General features: G+C 43.8%; 1 long non-coding RNA gene across 1 annotated transcript; it reads left to right on the forward strand.

Moving 5' to 3' along the window:
- The first annotated feature begins 336 nt into the window (after positions 1–336).
- LOC135918868 (uncharacterized) lies at positions 337–18,780 on the forward strand. Its single transcript, XR_010569807.2, has 3 exons — positions 337–621; positions 7,488–7,607; positions 18,621–18,780. It is a non-coding gene; the product is annotated as an uncharacterized lncRNA (long non-coding RNA).
- Positions 18,781–20,762: the final 1,982 nt, after the last annotated feature.

Consider the following 20,762-nt stretch of genomic DNA (forward strand, 5'->3'; position numbering starts at 1 on the left):
CTTTGGAACGGGACGGCGGGCTGCGCCACCAAGCGCTTGCTGCTGTAGGTTAAAAAAGAAAAAAAACATGATGAACTTTCACAATTAAATTTGCTGATCCCCTATTGCGAACTTTGCTTTTGTACGTCTTCATTTTTTGTCGTTTCCCTACTTTTCTTCCACCAATCTTCCAATCGCTTTACTTTTCCTCTGCTCTCACTGAACCGATGTTGAATAATGCTAAACCCATAGAGTTTCTCACTGAAGTGAGAAACTCTATGGCTGAACCACGGCTGCTGGATTAATGCTATAAAAAAAAAAATAGGAGGGGGAGTAAAAGGCTAGGTGACGCCAGCTGCCGCCCGTTACAAAGGGTGTAACCGCCATCCATCAATCCATCCAGTTGTTTGGAAGTTGCGCGGTTTCGAACATAGAAAAGTAGTTCTTTATTCTATGGTGTTACTATTGGTTTCGAACGCTCAAGACGCGAATGTAGTACATACCAGCCGTTCCCCGTACTGCATATAAAGTATGGTACCGTGGCAGCACGGAAACGCCTCCTGCGTGATGCCAGTTATCCGAGAGGCATACGAAGCCAAATGTACGATGACATGCGGAGTGTCCGAGGAAGCTGCCGTGTGGGTAAGTCGTCGGAAATCCACTTTTGCGCCCGATTTCCTATTCGATAAACGTAAATTGGCCGTGTGATCTGCGTGGATAATTAAGCAACTCGCGTTGCCCCGGTATTATAGCGGCTGCACTGCAGCGTCCCCAAGCCAAAGTTTAAGTGGTTCCAGTCGGAATGGCTTACGAAACACATTAGCTGGGTGGACAAAGTTGAGACTGCGGTCCCGGTAGCCATAAGCTCTACGTTGTAGCGATTCAATTTTCTTCCATTTCTAGGTGCTCGGAAGCTCACAGAGTGTCTAAAGGTACGTCGGACGTGCCTGCTTTGCCTCCGGTTTGCTAGCTCCGTGGCACCCGCCTACCGATTTTTGCAAGGACATTTAGTCAATTCCTAGGGGAGCATTAATGCTTTTGAAAAGCAACGGAGAGCAGCGTACGAAAAGCATGGCACGAGCGACGATACTGCTCCAGGAGAGCAGGCCCGGTCTTTGCTACGGCCCCTCCTGCTCCCCCGGGAAAATCAGTGATGCTATTTTGAAGGTATAGCCTGTGGTAGAGCGCCGTAATGCGCGACAGAGGTATAATCCGGCATGACCAACTCAGCACGAGCGCCGCAAACGCGGGAAAGTTAATTCTTGACGTCCGACGTACCTTTAGGCACAACTTTTTTTTATATATACAGCAGAGATTTACCGGTATCAGTGAATCCCCGCACCAGTATTCTATGATGATTCATCTGTATCGGCCGGTCGTGTATGATAAGAGAGAGAAAAAATTAGCGAGCGAGCCAGAATTCGCCGCTGCATGCATTAACAGAGCTGATGGCAAATGGCTCACGCTGGTACTTGTCCGCTAAACCAAAACTGTTCAGTACCTTATTTACGTACTGAAGCTTGCGAAGACGTACTTGCATTAAAAAATGCATTTCCGTGGCGCAGCACTGTAACTTAAGCACTGCACCAGCAGAGATGAACGAGCTTGCTCAACACTGATACCTGTAGGAAAAGCATTCGGCTGAAAGCTCTGGCCAAACTTGGCCAAACTTTACTCCTGTACACTTCATCATGCAATGCCATATTGAAGCAGCAATGACGAGCATTCACAGAAACTGTCTCCGGCTACCACCACTCCTCCCCCCCCCCCTCTCTCTCTCTCTCTCTCTCTCTCTCTGTATATATATATTGCATAGATTGTACCCAAACACTCCTAACACTCCCTGGAGGAGCATGCTTTATCAATGACGATGCACATTTTTACATTTCCAAAACGCTATGCTTAACTTCTGACAAAAGTGTTTCATTGTTTCAGCATGCAGCCAGTTCAAAATATGCTATCACCGTTATGCTCTTTTTTCCCATAAGCAGTAGCCAATATCCCTGTACAGCCTGTCCTATCATATAAGTGCTTACGTGTCACCTTGTCTAATGATTATCCTGGGCCACACACAATACTAATGTAATTTTGCCTGCTAATAAGACGCTTGGATTCTTCTGTCATCACCTCCGCCATGCCCCTCAACACGTAAAATTACTAGCATACAAAACTTGTTATATCGAAGTTAGAATATGCATCACCCATTTGGAACCTGCATCATGCCTATGTTATTAATGCGCTTTAATCACTTCAAAATGGAGCAGCCAGATTTATTAACTCTTCATATTCATATGACCTCAGTGTATCATCCTTGAAAGCAGAATCGGGTTTATTGCAACTTTCACTCCATCGCCATATTGCCAGTCTGATTTCACAAGTTTTTCCACAGTTCACTATGCTATGCACCCTACATTCTCCCGCCAGCCCGCATATTTCACTGCACACATCATCCATTTCAAATTTCTCGGCCAGGTGTCCGCACTGTCACTTCTTCCGCCTCATTTTTTTCCTGTGTTGCAGCATATTGGAATGACCTATGCAATAACATCGCTGCCATTACTCCCTCATCCATTTTTTTGGAAATAATTACAAACCACTTTTCATTGTATTGAACACTAAGTCATCCGAGTGTTTGTTCCCATCTCTTATGTAACGCCCCTCGTGGGTCTTTAAGGTAATTAAATTAAATGAAAAGACAACAAACTTGTACTTTTGCAGATGGTTATAAAAATCTGCCAACTATCCGCTTTCCATGAAAGGAAAAAGGACTGCCATTTTCTTCAGCCATTACTTGATGCAGATAAAGTAATGAAAAAGAAAAGGCCTTGGAAAGAAAGGCAAAGGAAAAAAGAGACCTGTTGCAGCCCAGGTATAACAATGGAGATGAGCATTGTTTTCCAACCAGATCTTCTAGTGAGTGGTTGAGCCATGGCTATGTATGGAAGAGGGCAGCCACTACTTTGCAAGTCTCCTATTACTTACTCCTCCTGCACTATGCCCATGCTATATTCTTCTGCATTTAAAACACAGGAATGAGCCTCTGTGCTAGAGCTTCGATAGTATAGGATGCAAGTTTCATTCACTTTCGGTGACCTGCTGTTTGACTTGTTTGAAAAGATGTTTTGAGGGAACTTGAGATTATGGCCTTTTGGTCTTTATCACGCAACAAATATTGTTATTTGATTACACTCAGGAATCAAGGAGGCAGACACTCCATAGCCGGACTTCTTTCTGTGTTCGAAGCTTTCGCCAAAATTACAGCATCCGTAGTTCACTGTAAAATAAGGGTTAGCAGCTCCGAGAGATATTAAAGTGTTCCATCTCCTGACAACCAGCTGTTTTGAAGACTACAAAGATGTTTCATTAGTATGGGCTCTCAGCAGCAATCAGCACATGTTATGACAGGGTAGGTTAACCACGGCTAGGTGACTGGCCACAGCCACCTAGTCTCGAGGAATCGGGCAGTGATAAGACACTCTTCTTGCTTCCCTAATTATTTGCCACCTTTGTTTTTGGTGCCCCCCTCCTCGTATCCCTTATCTCACTCCCCTCTTCAAAATTCTCTTCCGTCCATCACTGTCATACTCTTCAACATTCACCTGGTTGTTGAATGGAACGGCGGTCCCTAACATTCCTATGTTTAAATTTTCAAGGCGGCACCACAGCATGAACATCACGATTTCCCCTTCTACCTGTTTGTTGTGGTTGTTTCTTGGCTTCCCTGGCCCTGTACCCCCCTCTTTAATATATCTTGCCATGTGCACATCAGTTATGTCTTTCTTTCTTGCCCCGCTTTTTGCGCTGTTCTCATTCTGAACATGTACCAACTATCCCAACAGCTAGCTTTCCTTAAGGTTATTTACATAATGAAAGTCAGGCACGAGGGAAAGAAAGTAACAATGGGGGGCGGGGGGGGAGGGGTGCTCATACATTTCCTAGAAAGGCAAGTCACAATATTATTGAAAAGCTTTTATTCTGCATCAACAATGTGTGCGTGATCGACGATTTGGACACTGCCAGAAATGAGTTCTTCGATGACATGAAGGCCTGGCAGGGAGCAACAATGCCCCAAGTTTTAAGCAGGCGCTTGTCCCATTTTTCTACTTGTGTGTCTAACTTTTAGCGCTGGTTCCCTCTGAATAGTTGTGGTTAACACGATCCACAATAAGCTAGAGGTGAACCTTGGGTGAGGCTGCAGCGTTTTACCTGCTACGGGTGCTGGACAGCACCTTTCTCCTACTTTTCTCTTCGGAAGTGGCACACTCCTTGTGCCCATTTGGCACAGAGACAGTGGTCGTAAACAAAGCGGTCCTAAACATTGGATTCAGGGGAAGAAACATTGTATAGGAGAAAAAAATTTTTTCGTCACCTGCCTGTTTATACCTCAAATATGTTTGCAAGCAGCAAGGTCGTGGTGTCAGGCTGCACATCTCTTATCCACAGAGGATCTCACTTGAGGTACACTTTGTGTGTGCAACTGGTGATAGGCACAAAGCAAAGGCTGGTTGTTCTCCAGAAAATAGTGATCATTCTTTCAACAAAGGAAAATATGTAGTTGCTTCAGACAGCGTTTTGCTTGCTTGTCAATTTTCCTTCCAATAAAGTGTTTCTCTCTATCCACTCTCGTGATCGCTATGTGCCCGTCATAGGCAGACGTGCCTTGAGGGAATGGCGACGCTGAAGAACTTAGGTGTTCATTTTGAAAATGCCTAGACACTGGCCGTGAACAACACTATGTCCCCCGAAAATTTCGGGGATCTTCTACATACAATGGCTCATCAGCAAAAAAGGGGTCAGGCATGCAGACAGGACACAAGAGTAGAGAAGTGGTCAACATGAATGCCACGTCTGCACGCCTCACCTCTTTTTGCATAATGAATCCTTACCAACTAGCTCAGCTATCTGTCGTTCTTAGGCCCATCAGCTTGTGCCTTTTGAAATGCGCAGTCTTAATTGTCTGCTTGCCTTAGTCATGCCCACTAGCTGGTGTGTCTCCTACCGGCGAGGCGAAATGTTGTAGTAAATTGCTCTAATATTCACTATTGTCAACATTGTGATTATTGGAAATAGGCCCTCTGTACTTTTTTGCACCCCATTATGTGCTTTCTCTAATTCTGTTCTCTCTTTATTGCACCGCTCCCCCCCCCCCTTTATGTCCAATGTTCAGGTGTCGGCCATAGCCAGTGTGACCAGCGCCTCGGTTTTCCTTCTTTATTCCAACAAGCACAAATTTAGTTAATTTTTTTTCCACAATCAGGCGCAGGCAGGTAGTAAGTTGCACCTTTAGCCATTTTTTTTTCATAGCTCGACAGCAAAGACATTTTGTGCGTGTGCATTGGAAAGAAAATTGCCCCCACTCCCTTTTGACCGCCACTATTCCTTGATTTGCTTTCACATTCAACCTTTCCCATACATCCATGTCGGTTTTTCTGAGCCCACCTCTTAAAACATTTCATTCTGTGAGAAAAGGAAGGGGGGCCAGAGTTGTCTGAAAATTTCAGGTTGGGGGTTGATGTCCCCCGCCCCTAGCTAAACCAATGGTGTTGATACATTATTATACCTTTCAGGGTCGATTTTTTTCGCCATATGCGACCGCCGAGGGTCGATTTTTTTTTATTGCAGATTCCAATTTTCCTGAGGGGCCTATTTAAAAAAAAATTTACTGTAATTTTTCTAGGGTGACCATAAAGTGAGAAAAAAACATTTTTTCGTTGCTCTTTATTCATGAATAACAATAAAAAAAGGAAATAAACTTTTAAGAATTAAAAATTTGATGCATTCTTATAGTTCAAAGCTTAGAACATGGGCACACGAAAATATTTTGCAAGTCGCAAACGTTCCTTCTCTTGCAGTAATATTTACGTCCATAGCACAATCGAACTGCATAGGTGAGTGCACTGAAGAAAACTGTATAGTTGTACGCCTGTCAAAAAAAGCAAAGCATGTGACAAACTTCCGCTTATCTTCATCTTATCGCCAACCAGAGGCAATTATATTCGCGAGTCTGCCTCCCCCCCCCAAAAAAAAAGAAAAGGAAACACATGCATGGTGGCATCCTTCCTATGCTCACTCCTGTGAGCACTAAACGAGCGAGAAACAGGCGACTGCTTTTTGAGCGATTAGTAACGAGGTAGCCATCAGTTTGTGAGCGCAAGAAGCTGAAACCGCCGGCGGAACAAACCCCAAACCGCTGCCCGCCTGCACGTGCGCCAATGCGCGAGCAGTAGTATAGAGATGCACTGGAGCAAACTAGCTCTAGAACAAATCATACAACGAAAACCGAGAGAAGGAGGTGCGAGAAAAAAATTCCCTGTATTCCCAAATAGTAGCAGCACATGCTAGGAAAGAAAAAAATTGACGCGCCTTTTAAACGTACAAATGACGCCATAAATATACGGCATTGACCATTTTGGACTTCTTCGCAGCGCCGTATAATTACGCCATTGACCCTGAAAGGGCTAATTACAGTACGACAGGAAGACAACGGACAGAAACGAAGTGAGCACACAAAGCGCTGATTTTTGACTGAAATTTATTTGAAGGAACAAGAGGATGAAATAATATGCATGCAGAGACTTGCATGTTCACCTACTATGCTACCTGGAGACACCAGACCTGCCTAGGTCAACAGCCTTGCTACACAATAAATGACAATAAGGGAACCAAGGGGCCCTGTTTTTGTTAATCACAACCATATGTAGCCACACATTTATACATCTTCGTACACATAATCTCCAATTGACGTGCCGCATGGCAGAGTTGCAAAACAAGACCAAGATAGGCATACCACTTCTCAATAAAAGAATAAACGTATTTTAGGAAAGTGTACCACTCTCTGTGAATTCAAAATGTGCCAACTTCTTGTCAGACGATGCAACTGAGGGTTTAACTGCACAGTCACTCTTGCCTAAAGCATGCCCTTAATTATCCTTGTATGATCACTAGCATTTTTTGCAGCGACTGCAGCCTGCATCAAAACACCAGAACACAGCTACGTAGTCAAATAAAATCTTAGTTGGAAGTCGGTGTTTCTATCCCTCTCATCTCCAAGTCTTTTTGTTTTTCAGTGCACTGTTTTAATGGATTACTGACTAGCACCAGCAAGGTGGCAATTTGGGATAGCATAATGAATTCGTACTGAATTTTGGTTCAAACGCAACAAGAGAGGCAACCATGTTAAAACGAGAAAGTGACAGCAGAAGCGCTTGTCCCGTCACTTTCTCATTTTAACCTACCTGTCTCTGCTGTTGCACTTCTAACGAAATTCAGTGTAACTAGCCCTGTCACCTCGATTGTTTTGTCCAGCTCGGACCATTTGGTTACCAGATTGAACAAGATTGTACCATTTGGTTACCAGATTGAACCTTTAGCTGAACCAATCGAAACCAGTTAATTACTTTCCACTAAGGTCTTTGCACAGTTTGTGGCTAACAACTTATGCTACCTGATGCTAAGTGGCGCTCACTGTGTCCCAGTATGTTTTACTTCTCGGCTTGCATGCATTCCAGATAGAACTGGCTCGGCAGATTTTCTTGAAGGACATTGCTGAGAAGTGCTGCAAAATGGTTAACAAGGGGCCGAAGAAGAAAAGGACCCTGGAAAAAAAAGGTGTTGTGAAAGCTTACAAGGTAATTAGTCTACTAACAGTGCATTTATGTCTCAGCATAGCGAGATTGTTTGCATTTGTGAAAAATGCTCACTTCTGGTTGTAGCTATCGTGAAGGATAACAGCCTACTGTTGGCCGTAGAGCTTCTGGTTAGATGCAAACTGGCAGTGTATGACTATTTGCTCTTTTAATTTCCTTGAACTCAAATATGAATGAATACATCAAAAAGTGAGTTTCATTCAGTCTTGACCATTCTCTTTTGATCTGCAGCTGGTGTATTGCTCTTTCTCTTTCCCATAAGTCCAAGATGAATGAAAAAAATTGCCACGTTAGCTTTATTCAGTCTCAGTCATTCGCTTTTGCCGTGTGGCTTTATCACATTTCTGCTGACCTCTTTGGATGAGCTTGCGACATCAGACAATGCATGATTCTCGAATATCATCGTCGCTCTTTCCAGAAAGACCGGGGGCTCCCTGTCATCTATCTGTTGGTGCACTAATGGAGGATTGTGGGAAATATTAAAATTTACCTTGTTGCTATGATTGATCCTACACGCTAGAGCTATACTATGCCCGCGCAACCTTGAGCGATCGGAAAGCGCGTTTTCCCCTCTTGGCCGGCGGAGAGGGGAGGCTTCGTTCCGGCCGCGAAGCTCTCCACATCTCAGTAAGGTGCCTGGTGGTGGTCTCGTGCTGACGATGCCCTCTTGGTGAGCGCATAGATTGCAGTAAAAGTTTTTCATAAAGTGCAACCTTCAAGCCTCCCCGTGCCTTAATTCACCAATCATTCCTGTCATCTTTAACTCTTTACATACTTATTAACCCTTTGTGGGACAAAATGCGTGAGCGCATGTTGCATGTAATTGGAACCTCATACTGGAATCAGTAGCACCTTTTGCACCTAAAACACAAAAAAGATGAGCATTTTACATTGTCGCATTGTCGTAATAAAAGTGGGACATTTTTGTCCCATCGACCCCACAACTCCCACCAAAATGTGGGACATAGCTATGGTCCCACTGACCCAATCGACTACATGAATTTTTTTAACAAGAATAAATTTCGTTCACTTTGCAGAGTCGCATGCACAATTGTTTCAATATTTTTATGTCAGGTAAATTTAGGCTGAAAACTGAAAAAACGTTGAGTGGTAAAAATATAAATATTGTCATTCAGAATGGGATGCCCCTTGTCCCATGAGCTACAAGCAAGGACAGGGCATGTCCTCTAATTTGCTCAGAAGACAGGGATATATTTGAACATGTAGTGCAAACACAGTTAAGAAACGTATTAGTTTTGATCATGGAACGGGAAAAAACAAGATGCAGAAAGGTGCAGTGGCACTTCACACTCTCGACACACAAATGATGTTCTTACTTCTTTTTCTTAAAAAAAAAAAATTAAATTATGGGGTTTTACGTGCCAAAACCACTTTCTGATTATGACGCACGCCGTAGTGGAGGACTCCGGAAATTTCGACCACCAGGGGTCCTTTAACGTGCACCTAAATCTAAGTACACGGGTGTTTTCGCATTTCGCCCCCATCGAAATGCGGCCGCCATGGCCGAGATTCGATCCCGCGACCTCGTGCTCAGCAGCCTAACACCACAGCCACTGAGCAACCGCGGTGGGTATCATTTTTCTTTAGTTGAACACCATCTGTACCTTCTCCTACTAGAAATCTTTTGTAGCGTTCCTATTTAAAGGACACAGTAGACGTAAAGCATTGCTGTGGAACTGGCGTCCATCTTGTCTACATTTTTATTCCCACTTCATTCTTCTCTTCTCCTGTCTCCTGGTTCTCGCGCTTCTTCATCTTCTATTCGAAGGCTCATACCGCTTCACCCTTCCAGGTGTCTTTTGCTAACCCCTCCTGGGGTAATACTTGAAAACGTTTCCAATCGAAGCACATTCAACTGCGCCCCGTTCACCAATGTACCACACAGTCTTCAATATTCCTTTCTGAGTGGCTGTCTTTGTCACAGAGTAAGGACCATAAAATTTGGCACTGGATTCTCTTACTCCTTTCCTAACTAGAATGAGGTCGGTGACTTGAATGTCTGGGATATCTAAGCAATGTCTCTTGTCAAAATTTTGTTTCAATCGTTTACGGTACCTCTCCTCTTGCGATTTTTGTTTCCTCTCCTCGATGATCTTGAGATTTTCTAACAGCCCCAATTCACGGTCCGCCTGAAGAATAGGGGTCTCTCCTGAAGAAGCGAACTGCGGGCTACATCCCAAGCCACTGGTGTAGGAGCGATTGTGATGTCGTACAGCTGCTTCTAAAGAGCATTTCCAACCACCAGGGAAACTATCGTACATCCTGATGTATTGTTTTACATCTCGTATAGCACGCTCTGCAAGCCCATTCGCTGCGGGATGGTATGGCGCACAGAATTTGATCGATATATTATGGTCTCGAGCCCATCTTGCTAGCTTTTCACTCTTGAACGCTGGACCGTTGTCACATACAATCGTCCTGGTTGTCCTAAACATTTCCCGTTCGAGAAGGGCGATGACACTATTCGCATCTTCTTTTCCTGCCCGTGCCACGACCATCCTGGTGCATTCATCTATGGCCAGAAGAAAAGCTTGCGTTTTTCGGACTCCTTCTCGTTTCTTATTCAGCTCGGCAAAATCAAGGTGTATAACTTCAAAAGGCACGTTCGAGTGGCAAGGTATTATCATGGCGTCCGTAGGCTGCTTATATTTCACTTTGTTGACTTGACAAAGGTGGCATGAACGAACGTATTGCTTGACGTCTTCTTTCATGTGAGGCCACGTAAATCTCTTGACTAGCTTGTTGTAGGTGCGCCAAAATCCGTCGTGTCCTCCAGATTCTGGGCTATCGTGGTACAAATAAAGAACCTTTGAAATCAGCGTTGGCGGGACTTGATAGCGACCTTCCATAAACATCAATTGTGCCTTCCCACAATTTTACTTCATTGATTTCTTCAGATTGTTTGGCCTGTATCATCAGTCTAGACAATGCATCTGCATCGGTCAAAAGGGGTCCAGGTCTGTGGGAGATGGTGAAATCAAATTGCTGCAAATAGTTCACCCATCTGGCAATACGTCCCTTAGGTTGGGTCATATTCAAGAGATGAGTGAGGGCCTGGTGATCGGTGAACAAAGTAAACTTCGCACCTTCTAGGTACGTACGGAAGTACTGAATTGCTTTAAGGACTGCAAGCGCTTCCTTTTCAGTAGTGGTGTAGTTGACTTCAGGTGGCTTGAGGGTGTAGCTGTAGTAGCCTACTACGTGTCGCTTTTCTCGGCCGGATGCTCCTGGACATTTCTGGTACAAGACTGCACCTGTTCCATAATGTGAGGCGTCGGTATTCAGTTCAAAGGGTAAAGTGAAATCTGGTATGCGTAGAATAGGGTCAGCAGAGATTCTGTGCACCAGATCACGGTAGACTCTCTCACATTCCTCATCCCACACAAATGGAACTGCTTTCTGCGTTAGGCGTGTGAGGCATCTTGTTTTTATGGCAAAGTCTTTTATGAAAGGTCTGAAATGTCCTGCTAATCCCAAAAACACACGCAATGAGTGGACGTCATATGGTTTTACCAGTTGGGATATCCTCTCAACGGACTCTTGTTTCGTGCTTTTGGTAGTCCCATCAAAGACTCTTCCAAGAAACACAACTTTTCTTTGAAAGAACGCACTTTTCTTAAAATTAACCTTGAGGTGTGCCAAGCTCAAGGCATTTAATACCTGGGTCAGGTGTTCCTGATGCTCTGCCTCTGTTTTGGAGAAGACGATAATATCGTCGATGTACACGTTACAAAAGACACCTAGGAAAGGCTTCAGGACTTCGTTCATTATCTTCTGGAACCATGCTGGTGAGTTTTTCCAGCCGAAAGGAAGCCGGTTATACTCGTACAGGTCGAAGGGCGTGATAAAAGCAGTGTACATTTTTGTTTCTTCGGTTAGCGGGATCTGCCAGAAACCTTTGCACAAGTCAATACGTGAAAAACATCGGCAACCACCTGTCTCATCTATAATCGTGTCTATCTTCGGCATGGGAAATGGTATAAGCTCTGTCTGGCGGTTGAGAACCCTGTAATCTGTGCACAGTCTGAAAGTTCCATCTTCTTTCGGGCGAAGGGTGACACCGAAGGCCGGATTATATTCGCGTCTAGCATCTCCTGCAATTCCTTCTTCAACCATATCTTGTGCTCTCTTGACATGTTATAAGGCGATTTTCGGATGACAGTCTTGTCGGTTAGTTCGAAAGGCACCTTGCGTGACGTCATCGCTGGTGGGTAGCTTCCTATGCATACCAGTTCAGGATAGGTCGTTGCAATATCCCTCGCGCACTTGACAACTCGCAGGTTATCTTTTCTATCAGGCTGTGTCTCTTGCCTTGATAGTCCTTCCACTAAAACAGCATCGTCCCAGTAAACGTTGATTTTTAGTTTCTTTATATCTGGTCTGGATAGCAGAAAGTCATACGTCACCCCCTCAATCACCAGTACTTCACTCTCTATTTGATGACCTTAGAACTCGGATGTTTACTGAGGCCCATTGATTATGCATTGTGACTTTTCCGTCGTAGCCTTGCACCCGTAGTACTCTTCCACTATGCAGGTGACTTGCATCTACCAGCTTGGCATTAATTATAGACACAGAGGCACCGCTGTCAACCAAAGCCATCATATGTCTGTTTCCCACTTTGACAGGGATGTGAAGTAGGCTAGAGCAAGTTAAATAAACAGTCTCAGTTATGGTCATCGGGTCGGACTGATCACCCTTGTTTATCAGTTTTGTTGTCGTCGGAGCCTCTTCAGCGTCCGAAAGGAGGGGAACGGGGTCGCTGTCGACGTTATGCACCCGACCTCTGGGAGCGCGCCAACCCAAGTTCTCTGTGCCGCCTGCAAGGCGGCGCAGTTCTCGCTGATTACGGCTTGACCAATCCGCGCCGGACCGTGTGAAGCGACCGCTTGCGCTAGCGTTTATATTTTCTTCTGAAGTAAATGATATGTCGTGAAGGCACTCCAGGAGCCCGTCCATAGTTTTAGGTGACCGTATTTGCACTTGCTTCAGGACTTGCGCGTGCAGTCCGTGCATTATTAGTACTACTACGGCAGACGGAGGAAGCAGAGGCTCGGCCAGCTTTAAAAGGCGGCATTTGTCAAAGAAATACTCGACGAGGGAGCCTTGCTTGAATTTGAAATTAAGCGCGGCGTCCCACCTTTGCACTGGGTTGCTTCAGAATGTCGTCAAGAATTTTTCTTTCCACTGATTCCAAGAGTTGCCAGCCTCTTCAATAATGTGCAAATCATACCACTTCCGTGCAACACCGCTTAAGTAACTACGCATGTTAGTAATCTTGTCCTCATTAGAGTGCCAGTTGTTCTTCCCAGCAGCATAGTCATAGAATTCAAGCCAACCTTCTGGACTTGATGACATGCCGTCGAATGCATCGGGTTCTACAAATTTAGTCACCGACTTCTCAGCGTTTAAAGAACTTATAAGCGATGTCACCAGCTGGTTTTGTTGCGAAATCTGTTCTTGTAGTAGCCGAAGTGCTTTCAAAACGAGGCTCACCTCTTCCGTCGACGACTGTGATCCAGAGTCCTGTCGACGCATCGGTTGAAGAACTAATTCGTCGAAGATCACCAGAGGCAAGTTCACGTTCACAGCACCCTTCCGACGTAGTTCATCAGGGTCCATGGAAGCCTTCTCTAAAACCAGGTTCATGAGTTCTGCCGAGTTGAGTTCGCGAGGTAGTTCCACCGCTGGTTCATCTTCAGCTTGGTATCTCGAAAAGATGATCTTGTCCGCGGAGGTCTCCTCAAGGAAAAATCTCACCCACATGTTGGAGTTCGCTGTCGGCTGCGCCAAAATAATGTAGCGTTCCTATTTAAAGGACACAGTAGACGTAAAGCATTGCTGTGGAACTGGCGTCCATCTTGTCTACATTTTTATTCCCACTTCATTCTTCTCTTCTCCTGTCTCCTGGTTCTCGCGCTTCTTCATCTTCTATTCGAAGGCTCATACCGCTTCATCTTTATGGGATGATGTTCGTTCCCGTAGAACAATGGTTCATGGAGATCATTACAAGACTCATCGCTACATGGACGCACCAGCGCTGGGACGAACTCTTCATTACTGCTTATTTCTACATCTCTTTGCAGCGGGTCGTCCGGAAGGCTGAACAGTAGTTCCACGGCCTCCTCAACTGAAAGTGACTTCCCTGTAGAAATTATTATTGCAAATGTCAAGAAACCCATGTCCCTGAAATCTATGACAAGCGCTATGCTCCAGGGAACCCAGCCCGCACTTTAGGCTTAGAAATATATACTCTAAAAAACACACTGCACTGCGCATCGCTCAAATTTTCAACTAAACAGCGGGAGCATGGCACAGTAAAGCTAACTAGAATAACTCTTCCATCTACAAAGGCCTACATAAGAAGACCAGCGAGCTATCAACACTTTAGTGGGCATGTCGGCCGGCCATCTGTCAACATCATGACAAACCCCCTTGCGTTTTTCACGCAGGTTAGTAATACGTATTCAACTATCAAACCTAGCAACCGATTTTTGGTCCAGCTGACGTGCCCCAACTGTGTTTGCTGCTTTCTGTTGTGTATACGAAACATTGCACTGTCCTTACTTATGCTCTGTGCAGACATGGAATCTAATTCTGGTCCGAGCACTGAACAGCTTTTGCAACAGCTACTTAACGGTAAAAAAAACATGCAGCAGAGGTTTGATGCAATAGAGGGAAAACTTGATATCGAGACATCTCTGGCTGTAGTGAAATAATTTCGCGAGAAAATGACAGATATGGAAAGAACAGTCCAAAATTTGGAAAGAAAGTTAGTTGACGTCGAGGACCGAGGTAGAAGGAATAATCTAATCATATTTGGTATTCCTGAAACCACTCGGGAAATGCCTTAATTTCTCGCAGAAAGTGTGGTTGACAATCTATTCCGGAACAAACTGGGCTTACAAGTAGTATCCATTGAAAGAATTCAGATTGGGAACGAGGGAATTGGATAGACCACGACCTACGATACTGAAGTTGTTCGACCATCGCGAAAAAATGATGGTGCTCAAAAATTGCTTTAAGCTAAAAGGAAGCAGTGTATCGATTTCTGAAGATTTTTCAGCCGCAACCAGACAGCTTAGGAAACACCTTTGGGATAATGCTGCTGACGCGAGACGTAATGGCAGAAAAGTGAGGTTGGTTCACGATAAAGTTAAAATTGACAACGAAATGTTTGAATGGAACACTGCCGAAATGAAAATCGTCTCTCTTCATAAACACAGAAAAGCGAGTGCACAGCCGAAATGACAAGGAAGCTGCACGGAATGAACACTTTGTTGTGTGAACATAAATGCCCGCAGCATTCTCAATAAAACGGTGGACCTTGAAACTATTGGGATCACTCATAACCTGGGTATATTAGTTATCACTGAAACATGGCTGCAGTGCGACATTAATGACTCGGAAACTACACCAGTCGGGTATAGAATTTACAGGAAAGATAGGGGCTCCCAGGGCGGTGGTGTAGCAGTTATGTTTCGCGAATCTCCGACTGCCACGAGGTTACCCGATATTGCGGACGTAGAATGTGTTATAGTAAAATGTGTTTCAAGGGATTTCCACCTTCTGGTTGGGGCATTTTATCGCCCATCAAGTTCACCCAGTGTTTTCTTTCAGAAACTTAATGAATTCCTGTGTGTACATAGAAACAGTAAGAGCAATTTATTATTAATCGGAGATTTCAACATTCCAGATGTCAGTTGGGCAGACGAGTTCCCTGATGCATTTTCCGCTTCCGCTGAACCTCTCGTTGACATCGTCCTCCTCCATGCTTTAACCCAGCTTGTAGAACTACCAACATGCGTCAATGGAAATAGCGCCTCAGTTTTAAATTTATTTCTTGTTAACGATACACTACTCAAACGAAACCTGACAGTGCATCTTTTTGAGGGAATATCGGATCGCAAAATGACTTGTCTCACAATCCCAGTTAATGTCGTGCCTGAAAAAAAGAGAAAAGAGAGGCTAATTCCCTTGTTTGCACAAGCCAGCGGTATCAACATACTAGATACATTAGATTGTTAATTTTCTATTTTTGTGTCGCGGTACGAATCAAGCAACATATCTGTTGACAGCTTGTGCCGTTTTTTTCAAAGAAATGGTCTGGCAATGCATAAACAATTTTGTACCTTGGAAGCAGAGACAGCGGCGTACTACGAATCCTTGGATAACAAAAGATATTGTTCGACTGGGAAGAACAGTAAAAGAAGCAAGTAGGCAGCACCGGCGATGCCCCTCTGCTCATAGTGCCCATAATTTATTTGAACTGCGAACTCGACTAAAGTGCGACATCAAGAGGCCAAGGGACTATTATCAATATGTGTCCTTAAAATGTTTTCTTTCTACATCCCTGGAAAAATTCTGCCGACACCTATTTTCTAAGGAAAATTCGCGAGTCTCCTAATTAACGGTACGGCTAGAACTGATAAGAAGGAAATGGCTGATGCGCTTAACAACTACTTCTGCTCAGTGTTCACTGATGACGATGGTATCGTTCCACACTTTTTGACGCTTGAAGAGGTACCACCCACAGATGACATCACTATCAGTGAAGAGGGAATGCTATCAATTTTACTTAAACTAGTGTTCAAAAAGTCATCTGGGATAGACTGAATCCCTACCGCTTGCCTACACCGATATGCTGAGTGGTGCGCAAAATTCTTATGTTTGATATTTAGGAAATCACTGTCACACGCCGAAATTCCCAGCAATTGGAAATGCGCCAGAATAACTCCGATACCCAAAAAAGGTGGTCCATCCATTGTTACCTCTTATAGGCCAATTTTCCTTCTCTGCACTTGTGCCAAAGTATACGAACACATTATTTTTAAACACATTTCCAGCTTCATTGAAGATAATAAAATAATCAATAGTCGCCAGCATGGTTTCCGAGGAGTTTCTACAAAAACGCAACTACTAAAGAGCATTCACAACTTTGCCGCAGCGTTGGATAAATCTCGTCGGGTTGACATCATATTCCTCGACTTCGAGAAAGCTTTTGACCATGTATCTCATCCTAAACTTCTTTTGAAACTAAGACCTCTACTTAAAAACGATTCCCTCCTTGCATGGATCGCAGCATACTTGTCTTTTAGGCAGCAATCAGTGTCCATCGAAGTCAGTTCAGATTCTGCCTACATTCATTCAGGTATCCCCCAAGGTTCTGTTCTTGGGCTGTTATTCCTTTTGATCTCCACAATCAACATTGCTGAAGACATATCGGTAAAAATCTGCTTATTTGCAGACGGTTGCATCCTGTATAACAAAATCCACAGTTCTGATGACCAGGTTTCTCTTAACAAATCTTTAGCCCAGGTTTCAAATTGGTGTACTTCGTGGCAGATGCAAATAAACCACAGCAAAAGGGTAGCAATGAGACTTACGCGCAAGATGAATCCACTCACTTTCACTTATAGTATCAACGGTAGCAATCTGTCTGTAGTTTCAAGTTACAAATACCTAGGGGTAGCTAATACATCTGATCTTTGATGAAATGATCACATCAAATACAGACACAAGAAAGGCATGAGGCAACTAGGCTACTTACGGCGAACACTTCCGATGTAAAACTTTTGGCCTATAAAATGTATATAAGGCCAACACTCGAATACGCTGTGGCAGTATGGGATCCGCACACAAATACAAATATAAGGAAACTAGAAAACATTCAGCGGAAGGCAGCTAGATTCATTTTTAATTCATACAGCAGCAAAACATCGCCAACTGCTCTATTAATTTCTGCAAATCTGGGATCTCTACAAACAAGACGGTACCGAGAAAGGCTAGAAGCATTCTACATGATATACAACGATAACCTTGGAATCGACAAAAGCACGTACTTGAAGCCTCTTACGCAGCATCCCACTCATTCTATTGCAGAACTAACTCAATCTATTGCAGAACTAACTTACATGAATTCCTTCTTCCCCCGTACCATCCGTGATTGGAATAGTTTGTCCAGAGAAGTAATCGAGAGCTCTTCTGTTGCTGCTTTCACTGCACTTCAATATGTGAAATGATAATGTCTCATCACCAATGGTATAGTAACGTTTCATGAAAGCATCACACTTACATCCTGCTTTTCTTTATTTTGATGGTTTTACAGTAATGTTTTCTTTATATTGTGCATCGCATTGACAAGTCTAACGTATTGAACCAAATACTTTTTTCTTGTTTTCTTCACATTGCCAATTGTTGAGCAATGCTCTTGTCTAATATGTCTTGATGTGTGTTCATATATCTACTATTTTATCATTGAAATTGTATAATTCAGTGCCTTACTTGACACACCAGTCGCTTTTCTCCAGTTCATTTTGTTTGTATGTGTGCTCTTTTTGTTTTTCAGGTACATTTGTACCGAAGTGTAACCCACTCCTGCTTAAGGCCTGGAATTCAGGCCAGCAGTACTTAATAAATAAATAAATAAATAAATAAATAAATAAATAATAAAGTTTTGGCACTCACCGTTCATTCAGAAGTTGTGCATTGAAGGGACAAAATCTACCGAAAAAGGCATGCTGAGTGCACGTTTGGAACGCTTTGAACAAAACAAATTTTTATGCTGCCATCTCCTGAGCAATAAACAAGTTATGCAAAAATAGCTTTGTAAACAAGCCGAGAGATAGCACAAAAAGTCGGAGTGCAGTGAGTACTGCGAAATATGAGCCGCAAGGGTTTTTTCAAGTTACGAGAAAGTGGGGCGTTATTGTCCCTCCGTCCCACAAAGGGTTAAGGAGAAGGCACATTCACCAATGACCGGGTGCATAATCTGGCTGTAATACTTCGTGCAATCTTCCTTTAAAATATTTTTCCTTGTAATCATTGATGTACTAGTCAAGTGCTTGATGGGATGTTCAGTCAGGTTAGACCTTTATTGAGACATATTTTTTTTTTTTACTGCTGGCATTCTTCCTCATTTCATAAGCTGTGTGTTAATAGTACGTGCATTTTCTTTCCCTTGTGTCTATACAGAACAGGTTCACCATGGTGTGACAAAGAACGAGACACAAGGGAGACAGTGGTTGCTGACACTACCACAATGCTTTCTTCGACCGTAATGACACATCTTACACTGTGTAGTTAGTGATTCATCGACCTGGTTTCCTGTAAAGGCGTCAGCTGTTGTCAGTGATTGTGCTGCATTGTTTTATTCTCTTTTACATTATACAGGAAGCAGTGTTTGCAGGTTTATTCCAAATAGTCCTTGGAGGACGGAAAAAACGGGATGGAGCCTCATGCGACATTCTTCAAGCCTAGTGATAGAAAATTTTGTCTAGTTGCCTACTACGCTGCTCAGAAATCGTAATGAATAGCTCATTGTGTGGACGCTTTGGATCTAGCTTTGCCGTTGTGATGGCAACAATGCTTTCCAGTATTGAGGCTGAGAACCAGACTTAAATATAATGAGCAGAAAGTAAATGGCATAGGCTGGAGAAATCACTGGCAACTTTGAGGGCCAGTGGTACTCAAGCCTACCACATACCAAGCTATATATAGTGTGCTGTTCCCAGTAGTCAATGCATGAAGTGTGCATTTGGAAAGCACAAGCAGGAAGAGAACAGTGCCACAGGCGGTTATCTTGCCAAGGCCTGACATCATGCTGCCTCATAGATATCAATGCCATTAGCACTTTTGTGGAACTTCACCCACTTTGCAGTATGTACACGTGTATGTGTGTGCATGTGTTTGTGGAATACAACCATATCTAACTTCTTTCATGCCACTCTTCAGTGAAAATGAAATCCCTTAAGAGTTCTCTGAGGCTGGGCAAAATTAAATGAGTGTCACAGGGATTCCTCAAGCACAGCAGCAGTTGATTCTCAGCAATTATCTCAACGATTGTCAGTGTTTGCATGTACAGGCGTGCCACACATGCCGGACGCCAGGCACGGACTTCGCAGTAGCAGCGAGCGCTAGATGGCGCAGCATGACCAAAGGGAAGTGCGAGAGAGGAGCCCAGCTGCCAGGCACGCATCCAAGGCCCCCCCCCCCCCCCCCCCGAAATTAAGACTCATACCCCGCCCACGCCACCACTTCCCAAACACATTCCCAAAGCACTGCCAAATCAATGTTGAAATTTGACAGCTATTTGGCGGTCAACATTTTGCTGCCTTTTTCACTCCTTTTGCTTGGTGGCATCTCGACATCACCTGGGGTGTGAAGGCCAGTTTCCTCATCAATTCGGTGCCCATGCGATTAACTCAAGATGCATTGAATTGTCACCGTCTTTTCGACGGTCACGTGCATCACTGTTGCTTCGTTAGTTCAGCCTTCTTTGTTTAAACTTATCCAGGGGCTAGAAAAGGGATTCGATTCGTGGTCAGCTGGTCTGTATGCAGGTGGAACAAGTTGCGGCCAGAGAAAATGCCAATTGCGTTTTTCTCCTTTTGTTTTATTATTTCCCCGAATAACGGCTCGCTGCGACACTGACAGATTCTCGGAACCATATACCCGTGATATGAGTTAAAGTGGAAAATAAAATAATACGAGACAGCATCCATCATTAGATCTTGCAATAACCCTTAAACTCATAGGCAATATGACTGTCACCTGTTAACTCCTCTGGTTTTTTCCTAATTGTAGAGCTCTTATCATGCAAAATTGCCAACTGGAAACAAGAGTCGCAAGGAGTAGAGAAATGAGGCGATCTACTAAGGGAGAGAGCCAATTAAGGCAGCAGCCAAACAGGAAGGAAAAGCGAAAATTAACAAGTAAAACTTGTTTATGAAAATATTTATGGATCGGCATCTCTTTATTTAAAAAGGAAGTAGAACAGAAAAAAGAAGTGGAGAACAATTCCGTGTGCTCTGAATGATGCTTCTACAGTTATCATTCGAGCCACCAAACATAGCCACTTCTCTGCTCTGCTTATGTAGGTGTTTTTCTAACCTTCTGCAGTGGGCGCAGTACATCTATAATCACGGCGTCCTGCACCCTACGCAGTTTTACGGGACTGGCAGCCACGCATCGTTAACTTCCCAAATAACAATAGGAGTCGGTTGTGGCACTTAACTTGGTAGAGCATAAATGAGGGATCCAAAGTAACTGTGGTTGTTCCGCCAATATATATTTCTCTAATTCTTCCAGATCTAATTAAAAAAAATTGCTGCTGTA

This window comes from Dermacentor albipictus, chromosome 9 (assembly GCF_038994185.2).
Source record: "Dermacentor albipictus isolate Rhodes 1998 colony chromosome 9, USDA_Dalb.pri_finalv2, whole genome shotgun sequence".
NCBI lineage: Eukaryota > Metazoa > Arthropoda > Arachnida > Ixodida > Ixodidae > Dermacentor > Dermacentor albipictus.